The following is a 17,662-nucleotide window of genomic DNA, read 5'->3' as shown; positions in this document are numbered from 1 at the left end:
CTACATTAGTGCTTCAAAGAAACCATCACACACACACACATACAGTTGAAGTCGGAATTATTAGCCCCCCTTTGAATTTTTTTTTTCTTTTTTAAATATCTCAAATAATGTTTAACAGAGCAAGAAAATTTTCACAGTATGTCTGATAATATTTTTTATTCTGAAGAAAGTCTTATTTGTTTTATTTCGGAATAAAAACATTTTAATTTTTTAAAAAACATTTTATGGTCAAAATTATTCGCCCCTTTAAGCAAATTTTTTTAATTCTGACTTAAACTGTTGTATATATATATATATATATATATATATATATATATATATATATATATATATATATATATATATATATATATATATATACACACAGCAGCATGTTTACTCCTGTTTGAATCATAGACTACAATTCAGTTTGTTAAGGTTGTAACATATGTGACATGCAGTATGTTATTAAATAGAATTAGAAATGTCATTCCTTAAAAAACTCAATCATAAGACAGATCCTCTCAGAAATACGTCTCTTGTTCTTGGAAGGTCATTTATATACATGATAAATGCCCAAGGGAGGCTAGTAATTTACAGCACCTGTTTTCAGCTGTGAAAAAGATGGAATGATCCCAAAAGCTCGTGCATTTATGATATTTCATGTATAACGTCGACACCTGGCATTGCGTGTGGTGCCTTTCAAACGCTCTCAGCCATGTTCATCTTCATTCCTGCTTTATTGCAAAACAGAGAACGCTAATGGTGTGCGTAAGGATAACATTAGCTTGGCGTAAGAGTAAAAACAGACAGGCTGAGCGGGAGACAAAGAAAAAGCGAGTCTGTGTGTTTAGGGATCTGAGCGGCAAAGTTTGAAAACACATGTTTGTGGAGCGTTGGCCGGACTCAATCTTGCTGTCATTCTCTGCTTCCTGCCTGTGGTTGATAGGCTGCAGTGCTGCTACCGTAGGCCAGGCCAAAGTTAATGCAGTCGAGCCGGCCACCTCTGGGGAGCCCAACCGGTGAACGGGTTAATAAAGGTCAGCCCCCCAAAATAAACACATTATAGAATGTTTCTCCATTCATCGCTCTTTAAAATCAGCCTGCAATAAAAACCGGTCTGGACGCAATTACTACTGCAGCATTGAGGCATGAAATCAACCTGCTCTGAGGAACCACTCTCCGCTCAGCATTTCTCGCTGAGGTTTGCGCGATCTCCATTTTTTTAATGCTGCCTTTCGCCTTCCGAGTGCCTAATGTAAGAGTTCAGTAGGGCTTGTTCCCAAGGTGCTAAACAAGTGCTCAGATCCACTTCATTGATTTGGATTAAGCGAGTTCTACTGAGCAAAAATAAATAGGATAAAATATATAGCGCTTTTACGTTTGTAAAGCATTGCACTTTCAAAAATGCACCTACAGAGTTGGGACGGCACCAAAGTAAGGGATTTGTACACATATGACCCAAAAGACTGAATGAGAAAGTGATCGGAGTGACCTCTTGTGTTTGTAGGAATGCATGTGAAGGTAATCAAAACGTAGGTGGAGGAAGAAAACCTATAGCATAGTAAAGATAAATAGCATCTGCAACGTCACAAACGATGGTTTTATACTATCTAAGACATGCTTAAGTGCTTTAGGAAGAAAAAAAATGGGGTCTGAGCATGTAAATTGTTCTCCTTCAGAGGTCCACTAAGGTCAGTCACAAACCTAATTGCCATTAGCCTTATTCACATTACCCTTGCAAGACGAATCAGTCTAAAGCCGCAGCATTACATACAACAGCTGCTTTTAAAGTGGAACCAAAACCCAACTGTTCCTTAACATGTCATTTCACATAGTCCTGCATCCATAATGACAGAAACACCTGGTCCGCCATGCCTTATCCCATCTGTTCCTAAACTATATCATCAATGTCTTATTTCATTCGAATCTAAACCATTGAAAACGACCTAGAATTAGACATCATTGAAACAAATAAACTGACTGACAATAACTCCGCTAATCAAACACACTCCCCCTAATGCTGCTTCAAAAGGGTGCAAACAGCAAGAGAATGAAAAGGGAAGGTACAAACAGATAAATTGCCCTCGGTTTGAAAGATCGTGATTTGCGGTAATGAGGCCTTTACATTAAACTTTAATTTACACATGCCACATCTGTGAGTGGCAAATCAAATAAGCGTCCTTTAAGTGGGGACTAATAGTGAAGGTTAGCTTTCAAGCCTGTCAATTAATGTACACTGATGGAGAGGAGCAGACAATGCAGATAAAGATTTAAAGATGATCACTGGCAATTTGCTTTGACTGTTAATAGACAGAGAATGGAATTAAGTGCCTGCACTTAGACAGGCGGATTTTTGATAAATTGCATTCTGCATTGAAGCTCACTTATTATATGCGTCAGTCTCTCATTCAGACACAGGAACGATGTGTCTCAAAATGTTTGTCCTTCTGAATCTTCATATATACACAGCTTACATTCAGCCATGCTTTTATGAGCTATCTATCTATCTACCTATCAATCTACCTATCAACCTATCTATCTATCTATCTATCTATCTATCTATCTATCTATCTATCTATCTATCTATCTATCTATCTATCTATCTATCTATCTATCTATCTATCTATCTGTCTGTCTGTCTGTCTGTCTGTCTGTCTGTCTGTCTGTCTGTCTGTCTGTCTGTCTGTCTGTCTGTCTGTCTGTCTGTCTGTCTGTCTGTCTGTCTGTCTGTCTGTCTGTCTTTACAGGGTTTCTTCAGGTTTCACTATGTCAAATTTAAGACTTTTTAAGACCATTATGAATGCAATTTCAGACTTACACAAGGTTTAATGCCAAGGATTTTTTCCAATGCCCAGGTAAAACATAAAAAACATTTAAAAACCAATGTTATTGTAAGGAAGATACTGTATCAAACCACAATAGTAAATGGAGTTAATTGATAAAGTTATGTTCAAACTCTTATTAAGATGGAATGATATACATGGGCATAGGAAAATTAAGGCCTGTTTAAAATGATTTAAGACCTACAACCCAATATTTCAGTGAATGTATAACATTTTAAGACCGTGCGGATACCCTATTTTAATCCTCCAGTCAAAAACTTCACTTATTTTTGACTTATTTACATAATATATATTATTAGTGTTTTTTATTTTAATTCACAATTAAATCTTTACATACAGCATGCTTACATCCATGCATGTTGGCAATTCAAAATATCGAATTTCTATCTATTTCTAATTTTTAACCAAGATTTATTTATAATATAATGACAAAATATGTAATCAGAATAACATAAATGAATTCATACTCTGGTTAAAATTGTTTATAACTCTATAACCCATATTTATGTACATCAAATAAATATAAAAATAAAACTGTTAGTATAATATATAAACACAGCAAGTAAATTTTACTTTTAAATTCAACAAGATATATCTTTTAAAAGTAAATAAAGCAGTCACACGGTTGATCCATTTTTTCAGCCGCATGAAATATACACTACACGCGTTATGTACAAACACACTCACTTGTTTACATGGGATTAGGAAAATTAAGACCTATTCAAAATTATTTAAGACCTACAACACAATATTTCAGTGAATGCAAGACATTTTAAGATGTTTAAAGACCCCGCGGATACCCTGTTTTAATCCTCCGTTCAAATACTCCACATATTTTTGACTTATTTACATGATGTATTTTATTAGTGTTATTTATTTTAATTAACAAATAAATCTTTACATACAGCATGAATGCGTTTGCATGAATACAATTCAATATATCACATATTTATCGATTTCTAATTTTGAACCAAGATTTATTTATATTATGATAAAATATATAATCATAATAATATAAATGAATTTATACAATTGTTCATAACCTAATTACCCATATTTATTTACATAAAATAAATATTACAATAAAACTGTATAATATATAAAGACAAAATAGATACAGCAAGTAAATTTTAGTTTTGAATTTGACGAGATGCATCTTTCAAAAGTAAATAAAGCAGTCACATAAAAACATGACAAATAATATGACCTATGCTGGTTTATCCATTTCTACAGCTGCATGTAATATGCATTACACACGGTATGTACAAACACAGTCACTCATTTACATGGGCATAGGAAAATTAAGACCTATTTAAAATAATTTAAGACCTACAACACAATATTTCAGTGAATTTAAGACGTTTTAAGACCCCGTGGACACTCTGTTTTAATCCTTCATTCAAGTACTCCACATAGTTTTGACTTATTTACATAATATATTTTAGTAGTGTTATTTATTAATTCACAAATAAATCTTTACATACAGCATGAATATGTTTGCATGAATACAATTCAATATATCACATTTCTATCGATTTCTAATTTTAAACCAAGATTTTTTTAAATAATATTATGATAAATAAAGGATATTATGGTAAATAAAGCAGCCACATAAACAGCACTGCAAATGATATATGATCTATGCTGGTTGATCCATTTCTACACCCGCATGTAATATACATTACACGCGGTATGTACAAACACGCTCACTCGTATTTCTGTATCTGTTCCCTGATATTCAGCCCCTCCCTTCATGAGCGTGCCAGGCGGCTGGCAGCCCACAGCATTAGTATTGCCAGTCAGATCTTCAAGAGCATGAAAGAATGAAGTGGAGCAGATGTGAGGAGGCAAACTCAGGCCTCTGGAAGCTCTGAACCTCATAAACTCAGCCCATTGTAGACTCTGCCTCATATCTGCCCTTTGTCTTATTGGGTCCTTAGAACCAGAGGATGGGATAATGCCATTTCTCGCCATCTGCCCCAAAGCTTCATTAAAGATACATGAACGAGCCCCATCTTATGAGGAACAGGTGCTATTGTTTGTCCCCGAAGACCTGCTGTGGCGAGGATGTAACTCGCGGTACTTGAGGAAGAGCATCTGTAGCAATCAGTCAGGCTGTGTTTGCTGGCAGACTTTCTCTCTTCACACAGCCGACTGGTTCATAGACACAGAGAGAGAGAGAGTGAGAGAGAGAGAGAGAGAGAGAGAGAGAGAGAGAGAGAGAGACCTCTTCACCTTCAGTATCTCGCATATATCATCAGTTTGGTGCAGCTGATGAAATCTGTGGTGATGCACAGCACAATCTGTCTCTCTGTCAGGGATACACACTTCACTTGGCCGTGTCTGCTCTACTGTCCCCTGCCCTCAGATCAGGCATCCATTTACCCTCCGTTAAAAACACAGGCCATGTCGGGAAGCTACTTTAAAACTATAGCTTGTCAACAAGCTACTTATAATTTAAAGCACATGAGCAAGAGTTAAGTACTGCACAAGTTTAAACGAATGGTGAATGGCTTTTAAAGAAAGGTTAAAGATTTTTTTAATATAATATAATATAATATAATATAATATAATATAATATAATATAATATAATATAATATAATATAATATAATATAATATAATATAATATAATATAATACACTTACCGGCCACTTTATTAGGTACACCTTACTAGCACTGTGTTGGACCTCCTTTTGCCTTCAGAAATGCCTTAATCCTTCATGGCATAGATTCAACAAGGTACTGGAAATATTCCTCTGAGATTTTGGTCTATATTGACATAATAGCATCATGCAGTTGCTGCAGATTTGTTGGCTGCACACCCATGATGCGAATCTACCGTTCCACCACATCCCAAAGCTGCTCTATTGGATAGAGTATGGTGACTGTGGAGGCCATTTGAGTACAGTGAACTTTGATTCACGCTTTATGACAAGGCACGTTATCCTGCTAGAAGTAGCCATCAGAAGATGGATACACTGTGGTTATAAAGGGATGGACATGGTCAACAACAATACTCAGGTAGGCTGTGGCCCCACAACATTACACCACCACCACCCTGAACTGTTGATACAAGGCAGGAGGGATCTATGCTTTCATGTTGTTGACGCTAAATTCTGACCCTATCTATTCTGAATGTCGCAGCTGAAATCATGGCTCATCAGACCAGGTAACATTTTCCCAATCTTCTACTGTCCAATTTTGGTGCATACCTCGGTTGTAACGAGTGGTTATTTGAGTTACTGTTGCCTTTCTGTCAGCTGGAACTAGTCTGGCCATCCTCCTCTGACCTCTGGCACCAACAAGGCATTTGCTCTCACAGAACTGCTGCTCACTGGATATTTTCTCTTTTTCAGACCATTCTCTGTAAACCCTAGAGATGGTTGTGCGAAAAAATCCCAGTAGATCAGAAGTTTCTGAAATACTTAGACCAGCCCGTCTGGCACCAACAACCATGCCACATTCAAAGTCACTTAAATCACCTTTCTTCCCCATTCTGATGCTCGGTTTGAACAGCAGCAGATTGTCTTGACCATGTCTAAATGCCTAAATACATTGAGTTGCTGCCATGTGATTGGCTGATTAGAAATTTGCGTTAACGAGCTGTTGGACAGGTATACCTAATAAAAAAAGCTATTGAGTGTATAATATTATATGATATTTGAAAATAATGATTACACACACACACACACACAAAAACATATATGTGCATGTATATATGTATCTTATTTAATCTCCGAAATAAAAACAATCAGCTTTATTTTTTCAGCTTTTTTCACATTCAGGTTCATTAAAAATGTAATTTACTGAGTAGACATTTTAAATATGAAAATATCGCAATTTTAAATACTACAATATTTTCTGAAAAGCTGTGGAAAAAGGTGACCGTGCACTGCCGATCCCGTGCACTGCTATTAGTGAAAAAGCTTATTGCTGGTAAATGTTACTGTAATCTTAAAAATAGCTGAGCTACAATCATGCTACTGATCACTAATTCCCAACACTGAATGGTGAGTTGTCAGCAGTGGGATGTTTAAACACACAATGTGCGCTCGCTGTAAGTTGAATGACCGAAATAAAAGGAGAAGGGGGAGAACCCCTGAAGTAAATAGGGAGCTATAGATTAATCAATGTTGTTACTGGAAATGTTGGCATCAGCACTTAGCTTCAGTAATGGTTTACAGCAGCAACTAATCCTAAGGTCAGACAGCCCAGCCTATTGAAGGAGGCACACTGTACATGGATTACTGTTAGAATAGGCTGCGGTGTGCTTTTAATCCAGCAGATGCACTAATATGTTTATGCCTTCCTTGGCAGAAGTGGTAAATGTGTACTTGCTGCCATATCCTGACCCAGCCTGTCACACAAGTGCATGGAAAATGGAGATGTACAAGTCATTACCATGCACGACAGGGCCCCTGTCAGCACCCATGCTCCTCGCTGTCTTTTAAGGGGTCCCGCTGGGCTCAAGAGACATGCCCCCCTATACCTGTCCACAACTCTCCTTAACATGAAAATAGAGATTGATCTTCAAGGAGCATCACTCTGGGATTCCTTCTGCTTTTAAAAGGAAGAGAGGGGGAGTTGTTTTAACATGTCCAAAATGCCTTTCAGTGTTGACGAGATAAGACGGCGATGGGGAGGGGTGGCTAACTTCTCTTCTCTTTGAGATTCTGGAAGGAGGCCCTAGGTTAAGCATTAGGCACACGCCAACCTATTTCAAAAGGTGAGGCCGTATGAACTTCCACACCCGTGATGTATTTTGGTCCAAATTCAGAGCACATTTCTCGTTAAAAAAAATCTCAAATAAAAGCTTTAACGCGTGGAGGTGTTTTAAATTTAGCTGGAGTGAAAACAGCTTTCGCTGTTACTGTAAGTACTGATACGTCACACGCTCTTTCCCTCACTCGATGCTGCCAGAGCCAAAATGACTGTGAAAGAAAACCACCTTAGGGGATCCATTTTAAGGAGAAGTGATTCTGGAGGACCTGGCAACCGCGCTCAATCTGCACGGCGAGCCCCGACAGCGCGAACTTCACACCCGCTACTTTGTGAACACACTCAGTGAGCGCTTTCTGGAAACTCACCAGCGCAGAGAGAGAGAGAGAGCTCTTTGCTGAATGAAACCACTTCTGCGCTCAGGAGTCTGCACATTATTCTGTTCTGAAGAGGTCAATTTTTTAAACAATCCCATAGATCCCCGAGTACACATTACTCCCACGTCACAGGTCATTTATCAGTTAACCGCACTCCTCCAGCACACGGCGGCTGCAGCTTTGAGCTCTAATCCCACCCACGCACACACATAAACCCACGCTCGCTGGGCTGTTATCAAAGCGCAAGATATTCTGCTCGGCCGCGCTTCAGCCCCTGATGACAATCGGGCCGTGTGGATCGATAGGGCTGAGTTGGACTTTGATCCCCACTCTTTCTGTCAACGCGGGGCCGGAATTAAGACCAGGTCTCCACCTTGATGCCACAGACTAAAAGCATTGTTCTCCTCTCTCTGCTCTGTTAGTGACGAGTTTTGCAGGAGGCCTTCATCAGCCACACAGATACAGCACGGGGAATAAAGAGGCTTTGTGTGGTGGCCGTGGCTCTGACCTGGACCGACTCACCTCCGACAATCCACTGGCCCACAGACTCAAAGGCTTATCGGTCGATGAGCAGCATGTTCTCTTGCTTTCATTCTTTCTTTTGTTCTGTCTCTGTGTGTGTGTGTTTTTAAACAGGTAAAAGATTAACGTTCCCGATACTGGAAAGGGACAACTAGCAAACAGTGCATTGATGTGTATTTGTATGTATGTTACGCCACCACTGACAAAAGAGTTGACAGAGGACAAATGTATTCTGAGGACTCGAGAAAGCATGTGCCGAAAGGGGCAAGGTGCACAGAAACCAGACACTGGCCCACACTCTGCTTGTCTGGAGGAATAACCAATAGATGACTTCTTGTTCCACTAATTCCTTACACAGTAAAACAAGCCCTCTTGGAAAAGAGCCATTCCAATATGTCTATATTAAGTCCGGGGCTGTTAAAAGCAGAACAGCCCTTCCTCCCCCACTCTTTGCGTTCCACTTCAGCTTTACTTAAAATCCACCCTCGAGTTTATGGCAAAAAACAAGCTCCAATCTCAGGATTTCATGCTCAAATTGGCCTAATGTTATTAAATGAATAGTTTGAGAATTGAAATTAAGTCATTATTCATCCACCCTCATTCTGCTCCAAACATGTATACATTTTCTTACTGTGCTGCACACAAAACAAAAAGACTGTAAAGAACGTGGGTCCCCAAATTTAGTGAAGTTAATCAAAATATTCTCTTTCCTATCTTCTATTCTATTCAAACAGTTTTGGAGAGACATGAGGATGAATGAAGACCATGTCCATGTTTGTTGTAGGTTAGAGTTCATTTGGATACTGTGTTTATAAACTCAGGTGAACAGTGCTCGAGTCTGCATAAAAAGGTGGTCTAGGGTGGGTTTATAACGTGAACACAGACGTACTATATCATTAATGTAAGATGGTAGTTATGATATACATAATCAAACTGTGTATATACAGTTGAAGTCAGAATTATTAGCCCCCCTGTTTATTTTTTCCCCAATTTCTGTTTAATGGAGAAAATATATTTTCAACACATTTCTAAACATAATAGTTTTAATAACTCATTTATAATTGCTGATTTATTTTATTATTTTATCTTTGCCATAATGACAGTTAATAATATTTGACTAGATATTTTTCAAGACACTTCTATACAGCTTAAAGTGACATTTAAAGGCTTAACTAGGTAATTAGGTTAACTAGGCAGGTTAGGGTAATTAGGAAAGTTATTGTATAATGATGGTTTGTTCTGTAGACTATAGAAAAAAATATATAGCTTAAAGAACTAATCATTTTTACGTTAAAATGTTTTTTTTAAATGTAAAACTGCTTTTATTCTAGCCTAAATAAAACAAATAAGACTTTCTCCAGAAGAAAAAATATTATCAGACATACTGTGAAAATGTCCTTGCTCTGTCAAACATAATTTGGGAGATATTAAAAAAAGGGGAAAAAAATTAAAAGGGGGGCTAATAATTCTGACTTTAACTGTATGTTTTTGATTTTGCATAGTTGTTACATTCTAATGGTGTAAACACCTGCCACTCTGACAATTCAAATGAACCATGGTTAAGAATCAAAAACATCTGTGTGAACACAATCCAGTGGAGAAGGAGGGATCAATCAAATTTAGTCAACTAGCGTGTAAGCACCCTAAATGATGACAGATTGACAAAAAGGTAAAATATTCACCATATTTTGTCTTTATTTAGGTTTAAAATAGCATGAGAGATTTCATTTTCATTGAACTACCATAAACACATGTTTAGTTCCGTAAAACACTACCTGTATTTTTTTATTAAGTACGATATGCTGATCCTAATTTATGAAAAATCAAATGAGTGTGCTTAATATCACAAGGGGAGACTGGAGGATCATGCTGGGATGCTGAAATTAGTAAATCAGCTCAGTACAAAGATGTGGGGGGAAAGGCTATTCCCTTAAGAACACCAGCAAAATGTGATCAGTGTGTGTTCAACAGAAATGTGTTCTTAAGGCAAATTCTTGTTGAGCCTCTAAGAGCCTAAAATGTAATTTAAGTCTGTAAATATTTCAAGCAATTAGGGTTGTATTGCATATAAAATATCAAAGACGAGCCTTAGGCTTTAGTAGTCTTCTGAGCTCAGCAGTGCTGTGGCATAGTGCACACAGATATCAAGTCCACCTCACTTTCGTTCACTCGCGCGGTACGCTTTACTTATAGTTACCTGTTCAAGCATGACACAGTTAACATGGGATTGCTTTTATATTATGAGAAAAAGAAAGAAAATGGGAGAAAGAAATAAAAAAGGAAAGGGAGGAGAATTTTTTTTTTCTGTCAGGGTCTGGTCATAAAATTAAAAAGGTTTGCAGTAAACTGGCTAAACCCGAGGGGACTGGCTCAAACAGCATGGGTAATGAGGGGAGAAAAGGACAGACATAAACAAACCCACAAATGAGTCTGAGGCCAACATCATTATCCCACATATACATCCCACTTTTATGAAAACCGGCACCGGCACAATACACTCCATACCCTTTCATATGAGACAGCAGAATAAAGGCAACAACTTAGTGGAACAAGCATGTATGCTTTCATTCATGTACCATATATATTTTATATATAATTTTATTTACTTTCTGATGACTTCAGAATTATGCATGATATTTTTAAAGACCAACATTTATTTTTATGCTTGATCCAACCTTGCAAATAATAAATATTTAAGATATAATTAGAATACCTAATATACAGTAAAAAAGAAATGAGAAAGAAAAAAGATAATGCTTATTAAGAAATATTGGTAACACTTTATTTTGATGGTCCATTTGAGTATTAGTAGACTGTCTGCTTAATATCTGTTGATACTGCTTCTTCAACAGACATTTAACTGACTATAACAAACTTTGCAAGTACATGTCAACTTACACTAACCCAACCCAAACCTAACAGTCTACTTATAATCTAATGAGAATTAATTGACATGTAGATGCAATGTAACAAACAGACCATCAAAGTAAAATGTGACCGAAATATAAAATAGTGGTGTCCTTCTACAAATAAAAGAAAGGAAAAATTATGAATAACAATAATATTAATAATAATAATAATAATAATAATAAATAATGACACTTTTTTATATATTTTAATAATTTGAAAAGTCTTTTTTATATTTTGATCTCTTTCTGGAGAAATATGTTAATATATTTTTGATGAATGTACAGATTTAACTTTAGTTTAGTTAAATATATATATATATATTTAATTTAGTTTTCACTACTACATAAAATTCATAAATACAACACTACAGTGTTCTAGGAGCAATAACATTTCCTTTTCATATTCTCATAATTATAACATAATAATAACAATGATAACTGTTTGGTAATTTATCTTGCATTACTTCATTAATTCATTCATTCATTCATTTTCGGCTTAGTCCCTTTATTGATCAGGGGTCACCACGGCGGATTGAACCGCCAACTTATCCATCATATGTTTTACGAAGCGGATGCCCTTCCAGCTGCAACCCATCACTGGGAAACACCCATACACTCTTATTCGCACACATACACTATGGCCAGTTTAGCTTACCCAATTCACCTATAGCGGATGTCTTTGGACTGGAGCACCCGAAGGAAACCCACACCAACACAGGGAGAACATGTAAACTCCACACAGAAATGCCAACTGACCCAGACGAGGCTCGAACCACCGATTTTCTTGCTGTGAGGCGACAGCGCTACCCACTGCACCACCGCGCCTCCCATCTTGCATGACATAGATTTCAAGGATGAAGATTTGTCACCTGTCCATGTTGACATTTGTCTGGCAACTACAAAGTGACCTATCAATTTGACTGTGACTGAATACACATGACTTTGTTATCAGACATAGATAGCAATATTCAGCATTGTTTTCCCCCCAATTTTGGGTCCCAAACCATCAGCTTAGAACTGAGAGTCTAAAGTCAGACCACCCATTAACTAAAAATGCCATTGTCCAGTGAGTGAGTCCATGAAGAGAGAGAGAGAGAGATGGAGAGAGAGGAGCATTTCTCCTTCTTCCTGTCATCTGTGTGCAGACTAAGCCACTGTCTTCCCTCTACCCTTCCAGCAGCTGGGCCCAGAAAACAACAGAGAGCGCTCTGTTGTCCAGCAGAAAGCTGACATTGTTACGGCCGGGACTTTATTGCAGGCACATGAGAGTGTTGAGACTTTAAAACACGCTCAAATGTCATGTGCACACCCAATGACGGAGAAGAATAATTATGAAAAAGAGAGAGAGAGAGAGAGAGAGAGAGAGAGAGAGAAATGGAGAGGGAGAGAAAGACAACAACAATTCAGTGTGCATGAAAAACGGACCAAAGACAAAACGGCCCATTCATTGTATTCCGTTGGGAATGCTCGGACCCTCCTCCGCCCCATCCGAAACACAAAGCGGCCCTTTTTTTGTGCTGCGACGCACAGGGCTGAATGCTTTGCTTTGCCACCCTAGCCCTAAGAAAACACGGGCCCCCTTTCTAAACTGCCGGCTGGCCGCACACAGTAGAGGCTATTAATGCCTTGCCTTCTTTCCCCCTGTGTGTGTGCCCACTGCGGAGGCTGAGGACCACGCTAAAAAGCCAATGCAAAGACAAAACAGTTTGCTCAACATTAACAGGGAAAACACTGGGCCAGGCAGGAGGGGAGAGGAAACTAAGTCAATATCACACTGGAGGATGTGTTCTCCACCAACTGATATTTTTCCTCTCGCAGGGCCCGGGCACAATGACAGCTAAGTATAGGTTCGCCGTGCATGCTCTTGTGGTGTGGCGGCAAGTGACAGGTGCTTTCTGATGAGATTCAAGCGTTGATGCTGGCCGGACAGCACTCACTTTATTTGATCTGAACTCTGCAAACCGCTCAGATGGGTTGTGGATCAGCTGGATAGTTTAGATAAGATGCAAAAATTCCCCAAATGCCTTCGATTTGGTTATTTCGGAGTTCGTCACCTTGGAATTATAAGGTTATATCTGTGTTCTAAATGATTTTAGGATATTAAGCTTCAAAATTTTTGCAATCCATATAGCAGACAATATGTGTGTAACAGTTTTCTTTTTTACATGAACATGAAAGAGACCCTAAATGTACTCGTCATATGAATTATCGAAATTCTCTGAAATTTGCAAATTGGGGTAAAATTGGGTGTGCAGATAGAACCTTCTAATTCTAAAAAGTCATTTTCTGCTTGGAATTATAAGGTTTTATCTGGCAGATCATTAATTGAAGCATTACTTTTCAAGAAATACAATCAGTCTGCTTATTAATTTAATAAAATTAAATAAATAAATTGGTGTTTGTAACAATATGTTGATGTTTGAGAAAGTTTAGTTTTTTGCTTTCTATAACATTTATTTAATGTTTTAGGGTGAATATTTTTTCTTGTTTAAATTAAGCATATAAGGCTGTGCTAAATATATTGTCCAGTGCAGATGTTAACTTTATGTAATTGTTATGGTAATATTTATTGAATTATATGTTTGATATTAATTATTGTATTGTATTTATTTAATTATATTCCCCATGAATTAAATTAAGTATTTGCCCTTCAAGGCTTAATATCAAAATTAAAGACTTAAAGAAAACAAACAATGAGCAAACACTGAAAAATGTTTGACCGACTTTAAATGCACAAATAAAAACTTCACATTTAATAGGTTACATTTTTCAACAATGTAAAATATAACATTTTATCTTAATGTCAAAAATGCTTCTAAATCATCACATTTACAGTTTCAGGTTTCATCTCAATTTTGTGTGGTGCGGCATTATTTAGTCGACTTTGATTTTGTTTTACTTTCTGGTCTTTCCCGCTGTCAACCAGCGAAAAAACAAAGAAAGATGATCCTGATTGGTCCTTCTATGTGCATTAGGAATGCTGATTGGCTCCCAGAAAGAATCTTATAGAGCCAAGCTCGAGTTCGACTTAGTTGATAAAACCTTTTTTGTTTTTTAAAAAAAAGTCTTAAAATATAAATAACTTATAGAAAAACATCACATAATGAAAATCACATAATGTTGTCATTTAATAAGAATATATGAATAACTCAATTTTGACAAAAATGTCAGATATAACCTTATGATTCTAAGGTGACGAGCTACCTGTGTGTCTTTCCCCTGTTGAATGCCTTTTAAGAAATAATTCAACTGTTTTCATCCTTAAATTTAAAGTCAAGCCAAAGCAACATAGACTTTCGTTGTGTGGACATTAAACTCTTTGGTTTGGAATGAAATGAGGGCAGCATGTTGGCGCAGTGGGTAGCACAATCACCTCACAGCAAGAAGGTCGCTGGTTCGAGCCCCAGCTGGGTCAGTTGGCATTTATATGCAGAGTTTGCATGTTCTCCCCGTGTTTGCGTGGGTTTCCTCCGGGTGCTCCTGTTTCCCCCACAAGTCCATAAACCTGTGATTTAGGTGAATTTGGTGAGCTAAATTGTCTGTAGTGCATGTGTGTGAATGAGATGTTTCCAAGTGATGGGTTGCAGCTGGAAGGGCATCCGCTGTGTAAAACATATGCTGGATAAGTTGGCGGTTCATTCCACTGTGGCAACCCCAGATTATTAAAGGGAGTAAGCCGAAAAAGAAAATGAATGAATGAATGGAATGTGCCAAACTGAAGTCAGAGTTTTCATTTAAGGATGAGCCATTCCCTTAGGTTGTACAAACCTTCCATTTAATGGGGACTTACAAAAAAAACTTGGTCTTTATCCTGAACATACCCATACATGAGCTAAATGCTAACTGTTCCTGCTTTTATCAAAAAAATTCGGTGTCCTTTTTCCATTCTATCGAAACAGCAAGTTATTTGGTCAAAGGGTGAAAAGCTCTTTAACAAGCAAAAAAAATGCAGTAGCCATCAACCTGTTTATATTCTAACAGTAAGTGTTTGAACTAGCGTAAAGCATTCTACCTTCATCCATCCATTAGCTTAATATCGAAAGCATCATGGCCCGTTGGTAAGGATGTAACTATTTGTCCCGTTTTTATGCATCATTAAGTTTTAAAACGGGCCTACAGAAGCTTTATTGTTTGAACCGCACATGACTTTATTTAACGTCAGCGTTTCTCCTGCTTCGTGACAAGAAGTCACATTTCATAACTAATTAAATTGATCCCCCGCACCCCCTCCAACCAAGCACACTAAATGGAATTATTTGTATCCAAGTGTCAATATATTAAATCAAAGGGGGCTAATGAGTCGGGTCACCGCTTTCTTTTATCTCTGCTCTCGCATGTTGGGCTCTTCATCAGCTAACAGTCTCCGCTAAATGGAGGATGAGCGCGTTTCAGGCTCCGGCGCACTGGGCTCAAGCCAAGAGGATTTGATGAGACTGTTATGGCCCTCATCCTGGTGGAGGAGAAGCTAGCATACTCCACACCGTAAAAGAGAAGGGCATTAGCCTGTGGAAAGAAGCGAGCGAGCGTGCGCGCGCAGAGATGTAAACACACGCCCGCGCTCATTTCCTTCCTTATTACAATCCATTTGCCTGGCAGACAATGCTAATTGGCAACACATTCTTTTTTAGCATAGCTTGTTTTCAGCGCTGTCTCTGCATAAATGAGACTTTAGCATGAGAGATCACAAGGGTGCTGGGAGACAACCAAAACCATCTAACAAGAGGCAAATTAGGAGCATTATCTTTGTTCAATTAGACACCCCTATATTTATCTAAAAAAAAAAAAAAAAGAATTGAAAAGACCCAAGCTGAATTATTCACCATTATATGGCGCCTGGTGCATTTGAGGGAGCTTAATGAAATATTGGATTTAATTGTTGTTCATTGAATTAAAAAGGCAAACCAAATGGCTCCAGGCTAAAGACAAAGCTATGGTAATTAGCCTCATGTGCAGCAGCTAAATAATGGTGATTGTAATATGGCTGAGAGATAAAGCAACCGGCGTACAGTAACCGGATTACAATTCTCTTAACACTGCTGAGCCAGAGGCAAATGGAAAATATGTTAACAGGCCATGGTCTATTTTAATATATGGCCTTTCTCTTTAGATAAATAAACAATGGCATTATAAAAACAATGTGTTTATTTATTGAGGATCTCTAATATTAAAGACATTTTTTTATGAGTGAGTAAGAATCAACATTCAATCAGCATTAAAGAAACGATACTTGCACAAAGCGAGCATACTCTATGATACATTGCTAGATATTTGTAACTGTATGTTCAATGTATGTGCCACTCGCACAAGCTTATTAAATAGTTTTTGCTCAACATGGTTGTCCACTAACTAGGTGGCAACACTGAATCAGGTTCTTGTTTCATAGTGTGAAGATAAACGAATACAGAACAATAACAGGGACATGTGTCAGGGGACTAAGGCCCCGTTTACACTTATACGTTATAGTTTTAAAAACGGCGTTTCCACGTCCACACTATACCGCTGAATACGCACATCTCGTGACCACACACACACTCTGGCATGCGCTGCAGCGTATGTGGATGTCTGAGCTCCAGGCAGTCAGCGGGTGCTCAGCAGGCACCTAACCCAGGTGAGAGCAACACATGTCGGACAGTTCATCAAGGACCTACCAATGGATTTCATCTCATAGTCGTTAAACGTGATATTTCATTCATCTTGCCTCTATCTAACGACTCTTGTGTATTTTTTATCTACTTGTTCTCAGGTAACATGTTTTGGCTGAGCGCAAAGATAATCTACTATATTAATTTATGTAACCAAGTAAACTGATTCTGCACATTGAGCGATAGCTTGCTTTATTTCCTATATTGTATAAACTTACTGCATTATTGATTGCCATTATTGATTATTAAAACTGATATTTAGCAAAAGAGGCAGTTTATGTTTAATATTTTTCAATGAAAATGAAAGGAGGCAGTTATGGTATAGGGTCCATTTTGTTATGCATACAGTGAAGATGATGGTCATATAAATATGTAGCTACACAATGCCTCAACATTTTTGGTGTCGGTGTTGTCAATAGCCACCTGGTGGCTAATGGGTAAAGCACAAAAAAATATATATATATTTTTTTATGAAAAGGCGGCCTTTGCTGCTCTAGTACTACATGTGACTGCGCGTGATAAATTGCAGCACTGCATGTGAAGAAACGCGCATTCTCAGTAGCCACATCTGTACAAGGAAAGAATGCAAGACAGTACTTAATATTGAGAAAAAGCCCCAATCAGAGAGCCGAATATCTGCAGCCCCGCCTCTGTTTTCAAATGTCT

The 17,662-nt window shown here is 37.8% G+C and overlaps 1 protein-coding gene across 12 annotated transcripts in view; it reads right to left on the bottom strand.

Annotated features, from left to right (window-relative positions):
• Positions 1-17,662, bottom strand: part of sox6 (SRY-box transcription factor 6) — a 199,845-nt gene that overhangs the window by 52,199 nt on the left and 129,984 nt on the right. The window lies entirely within an intron of this gene.

Source organism: Danio aesculapii, chromosome 7 (assembly GCF_903798145.1).
Source record: "Danio aesculapii chromosome 7, fDanAes4.1, whole genome shotgun sequence".
Lineage (NCBI taxonomy): Eukaryota > Metazoa > Chordata > Actinopteri > Cypriniformes > Danionidae > Danio > Danio aesculapii.
Note: the sequence above shows the minus strand (reverse complement) of the source record. Positions and strands in the feature narration are given on the sequence as shown.